The sequence below is a fragment of the Colletes latitarsis genome, unplaced genomic scaffold (genome assembly GCF_051014445.1).
Source record: "Colletes latitarsis isolate SP2378_abdomen unplaced genomic scaffold, iyColLati1 scaffold0007, whole genome shotgun sequence".
Lineage (NCBI taxonomy): Eukaryota > Metazoa > Arthropoda > Insecta > Hymenoptera > Colletidae > Colletes > Colletes latitarsis.
This window is the reverse complement of record NW_027488367.1, coordinates 17,731,519-17,737,518: the sequence shown is the minus strand read 5'-3', so window position 1 is coordinate 17,737,518 and position 6,000 is coordinate 17,731,519.

Genomic DNA, 6,000 nt, shown 5'->3' with positions numbered 1-6,000 from the left:
AGTGTGGTACCACAATACTACGTGATCCAGAAAAAGTCCAGGATCTAGCCATCAAGTATGAGAAATATGCGAAAGTATGAGCCTGACGAGGGCAAATCCTAGACCTAACCCAGACCTAACATGCGTTATCCTCTAAAATATTTATCAAGACCAGGTTTAATTGAATGTTTCAGTGAGGTACCACATTACTACGTGAATCAAACCAGAAAAAAACCCTGGATCTGTTCAACAAGTATGTGAAAATCGCGAAAGTATGAGCCTGATGAGGGCAAATCCCAGACCTAACCTAGACATAACATGCGTTATCCTCTAAAATATTGATCGAAACCAGGTTTAATGGACTGTTTCGGTATGGTACCACATTACTACGTGATCCAAACCAGAAGTATCCCAGGATCTGTTCAAGAAGTATGTGAAGAATGCGAAAGTATGAGTCTGATGCGGGCAAATCCTAGACCTAACCTAGACATAACATGCGTTATCCTCTAGAATATTGATCGAAACCAGGTTTAATGGACTGTTTCAGTGTGGTACCACGTTACTACGTGATCCTATCCAGAAAAACCCCAGGATCTAGCCATGAAGTATGAGAAATATGCGAAAGAATGAACCTGATGAGTGCATATCCTAGACCTAACCCAGACCTAACATGCGTTATCCTCTAAAATATTTATCAAGACCAGGTTTAATTGAATGTTTCAGCGTAGCATCACATTACTATGTGATCCAAACCAGTGGAAGCCCAGGATCTGGCCAACAAGAAAGAGAAATATGCGAAAGTACGAGCCTGATGACAGCAAATCCCAGACCTAACCAAGACCTAACATGAAGTATCCTCTAAAATATTGATCGAAACCAGGTTTAATTGACTGTTTCAGTGTGGTACCACATTACTACATGATCCAAGCCAGAAAAAGCCCAGGATCTAGCCATGAAGTATGAGAAATATGCGAAAGTATGAGCCTGACGAGGGCAAATCCTAGACCTAACCCTGTCTTAGCATGCGTTATCCTGTAAAATATTGATCGAAACCAGGTTTAATTGAATGTTTCAGTGTGGTACCACATTACTACGTGATCCAAACCGGCAAAAACCCAGGATCTGTTCAACAAGTATGTGAAAAACGCGAAAGTATGAGCCTGATGAAGGCAAATCCCAGACCATTCCCAGACATAACTTGCGTTATCCTCCAAAATATTGATCGAAACCAGGTTTAAATGACTGTTTCACTGCGGTACCACATTACTACGTGATACAGAGCAGAAAAAACCCAAGATCTAGCCATCAAGTATGAAAAATATTCGAAAGTATGTCCCTGATGAGGGCAAATCCCAGACCTAACCCAGACCTAACATGCGTTGTCCTCTAAAATATTTATCAAGACCAGGATTAATTGACTGTTTCAGTGTGGCATCACATTACTACGTGATCCAAACCAGTGTAAGCCCAGGATCTGGCCAACAAGTATGAGAAATATGCGAAAGTACGAGCCTGATGAGAGCAAATCCCAGACCTAACCAAGACCTAACATGAATTATCCTCTAAAATATTGATCGATTCGAGGTTTAATGGACTGTTTCAGTGTGGTACCACATTAGTACGTGATCCAAACCAGAAAAAGCCAGGGATCTGTTCAACAAGTATGTGAATAACGCGAAAATATGACCCTGATGAGGGCAAATCCCGGACCTATCCCAGACCTAACTTGCGTTATCCTATAAAATCTTGATCGAAACCAGGTTTAATTGACGGTTTCATTGTGGTACCACTTTGCTACGTGATCCAAAGCAGAAAAAAACATCGATCAGGTCAACATGTATGTTAAAACTGCGAAAGTATGACCCTGATGAGGGCGAATCCCAGACCTATCCCAGACCTAACTTGCGTTATCCTAAAAAATATTGATCGGAACCAGGTTTAATTGACTGTTTCAGTGTGGTACCACATTAGTACGTGATCCAAACCAGAAAAAGCCCAAAATCTGGCCATCAAGTATGAGAAATATGCGAAAGTATGACCCTGATGAGAGCAAATCCCAGACCTATCCCAGACCTAACTTGCGTTATCCTATGAAATATTGATCGAAACCAGGTTTAATTGACTGTTTCAGTGTGGTACCACATTAGTACGTGATCCAAACCAGAAAAAGCCCAGAATCTGGCCATCAAGTATGAGAAATATGCGAAAGTATGACCCTGATGAACGGCAAATCCCAGACCTATCCCAGACCTAACTTGCGTTATCCTATAAAATATTGATCGAAACAAGGTATAATTGACTGTTTCATTGTGGTACCACTTTCCTACGTGATCCAAAGCAGAAAAAACCATCGATCAGGTCAACAAGTATGTCAAGTATGCGAAAGTATGACCCTGATGTGGGCAATTCCCAGATCTAACCTATACCTAACATGCTTTATCCTCTAAAATATTAATTGAAACCAGGTTTAAATGACTGTTTCACTGTGGTACCACATTACTACGTGATCCAATCCAGAAAAAGTCCAGGATCTAGCCATCAAGTATGAGAAATATGCGAAAGGACGAGCCTGATGGGAGCAAATCCCAAACCTATCCTAGATCTAATATGCGTTATCCTCTAAAATATTGATCGAAACCGGATTGAATGGACTGTTTCTCTGTGGTACCACATTACTACGTGATCCAAACCAGAAAGAACCCACGATCTATTCGACAAGTATGTGAAAAACGCGAAAGTATGAGCCTGATGAGGGCAAATCCCAGACCTATCCCAGACATAACTTGCGTTATCCTCTAAAACATTGATCGAAACCAGGTTTAATTGACTGCTTCAGTGTGGTACCACATTACTACGTGATCCAATCCAGAAAAAGCCCAGGAACTGTTCAAGAAGTATGTGAAAAATGCGAAAGTATGATCCTGATGAAGGCAAATCCCAGACCTATCCCAGACATAACTTGCGTTACCCTCTAAAATATTGATCAAAACCAAGTTTAATTGACTGTTTCAGTGTGGTACCACGTTACTACGTGATCCAATCCAGAAGAAGCCCAGGATCTAGACATCAAGTATGAGAAATATGCGAAAGTACGAGCCTGAAGAGAGCAAATCCCAGACATATCCTAGGCCTAACATGCGTTATCCTCTAAAATATTGATCGAAACCAGATTCAATGGACTGTTTCTGTGTGGTACCACATTACTACGTGATCCAAACCAGAAAGAACCCAGGACCTGTTCAACAAGTATGTGAAAAACGCGAAAGTATGAGCCTGATGAAGGCAAATCCCAGACCTATCCCGGACCTAACTTGCGTTATCCTAAAAAATATTGATCGAAACCAGGTTTAATTGACTGTTTCAGTGTGGTACCACATTAGTACGTGATACAAACCAGAAAAACCCCAGAATCTGGTCATCAAGTATGAGAAATATGCGAAAGTATGACCCTGATGAGGGCAAATCCCAGACCTATCCCAGACCTAACTTGCGTTATCCTATAAAATATTGATCGAAACCAGGTTCAATGGACTGTTTCAGCGTGGCATCACATTACTACGTGATCCAAACCAGTGGAAGCCCAGGATCTGGCCAATAAGAAAGAGAAATACGCGAAAGTACGAGCCTGATGAGAGCAAATCCCAGACCTAACCAAGACCTGACATGAATTATTCTCTAAGATATTGATCGAAACCGGGTTCAGTGGACTGTTTCAGTGTGGTACCTCGTTACTACGTGATCCAATCCAGAAAAAACCCAGGATCTAGCCATCAAGTATGAGAAATATGCGAAAGAATGAGCCTGATGAGGGCAAATCCTAGACCTAACCCAGACCTAACACGCGTTATCCTCTAGAATATTTATCAAGACCAGGATTAATTGACTGTTTCAGCGTGGCATCACATTACTACGTGATCCAAACCAGTGGAAGCCCAGGATCTGGCCAACAAGAAAGAGAAATACGCGAAAGTACGAGCCTGATGAGAGCAAATCCCAGACCTAACCAAGACCTAACATGAATTATTCTTTAAGATATTGATCGAAACCAGGTTCAATGGACTGTTTCAGTGTGGCACCACGTTACTACGTGATCCGATCCAGAAAAAGCCCAGGATCTAGCCATCAAGTATGAGAAATATGCGAAAGTATGACCCTGATGGGGGCAATTCCCAGACCTAACCTAGACCTAACATGCGTTATCCTCAAAAATATTAATCGAAACCAGGTTTAATGGACTGCTTCAGTGTGGCACCACACTACTACGTGATCCAAACCAGAAAAAACCGAGGACCTGTTCAACAATTATGAGAAATATGCGAAAGTACGAGCCTGATGAGAGCAAATCCCAGAGCTCTCCCAGACCTAACTTGCGTTATCCTCTAAAATATTGATCGAAACCAGGTTTAGTTGACTGTTTCAGTGTCATACCACATTACTACGTGATCCAATCCAGAAAAAGCCCAGGATCTAGCCATGAAGTATGAGAAATATGCGAAAGTATGAGCCTGATGAGGGCAAATTTCAGACCTATGCCAGACATAACTTGCGTTATCCTCTAAAATAATGATCAAACCAGGTTTAATTGACTGTTTCAGTGTGATGCCACATTACTACGTGATCCAATCCAGAAAAAGCCCAGGATATAGCCATGAAGTATGAGAAATATGCGAAAGTATGAGCCTGACGAGGGCATATCCTAGACCTAACCCAGACCTAACATGTGTTATCCCCTAAATTGTTATCAAGACCAGGTTTAATTGAATGTTTCAGTGTGGTACCACATTACTATGTGATCCAAACCAGCAAAGAACCAGGACCTGTTCAACAAGTATGTGAAAAACGCGAAAGTATGTGCCTGATGAAGGCAAATCCCAGACCAATCCCAGACATAACTTGCGTTATCCTCTAAAATATTGATTGAAACCAGGTTTAATTGACTGTTTCAGTGTGATACCACATTACTAAGTGATCCAATCCAGAAAAAGCCCATGATATAGCCATGAAGTATGAGAAATATGCGAAAGTATGAGCCTGACGAGGGCATATCCTAGACCTAACCCAGACCTAACATGCGTTATCCTCTAAAATATTTATCAAGACCAGGTTTAATTGAATGTTTCAGTGTGGTACCACATTACTACGTGATCCAAACCAGCAAAAACCCAGGATCTGTTCAACAAGTATGTGAAAAACGCGAAAGTATGAGCCTCATGAGGGCAAATGCCAGACCTATCCCACATCTAACTTGCGTTGTGCTCTAAAATATTGATGGAAACCAGGTTTAAATGACTGTTTCAGTGTGGTACCACATTACTACGTGATCCAATCCAGAAAAAGTCCAGGATCTAGCCATCAAGTATGAGAAATATGCGAAAGTACGAGCCTGATGAGAGCAAATCCCAGAGATCTCCCAGACCTAACTTGCGTTATCCTCTAAAATATTGATCGAAACCAGGTTTAATTGACTGTTTCAGTGTGGTACCACATTACTACGTGAACCAAACCAGAAAAAAACCCTGGATCTGTTCAACAAGTATGTGAAAATCGCGAAAGTATGAGCCTGATGAGGGCAAATCCCAGACCTATCCCACACCTAACTTGCGTTGTCCTCTAAAATATTTATCAAGACCAGGATTAATTGACTGTTTCAGTGTGGCATCACATTACTACGTGATACAAACCAGTGGAAGCCCAGGATCTGGCCAACAAGAATGAGAAATACGCGAAAGTATGAGCTCGACGAGGGCAAATCCTAGACCTAACCCAGACCTAACATGCGTTATCCTCTAAAATATTTATCAAGACCAGGTTTAATGGTCTGCTTCAGTGTGGTACCACATTACTACGTGATCGAAACCAGAAAAAACCCAGGATCAGTTCAAGAAGTATGTGAAGAATGCGAAAGTATGAGCCTGATGAAGGCAAATCCCAGACCTATCCCAGACATAACTTGCGTTATCCACTAAAATATTGATCGAAACCAGGTTTAATTGACAGTTTCAGTGTGATACCACATTACTA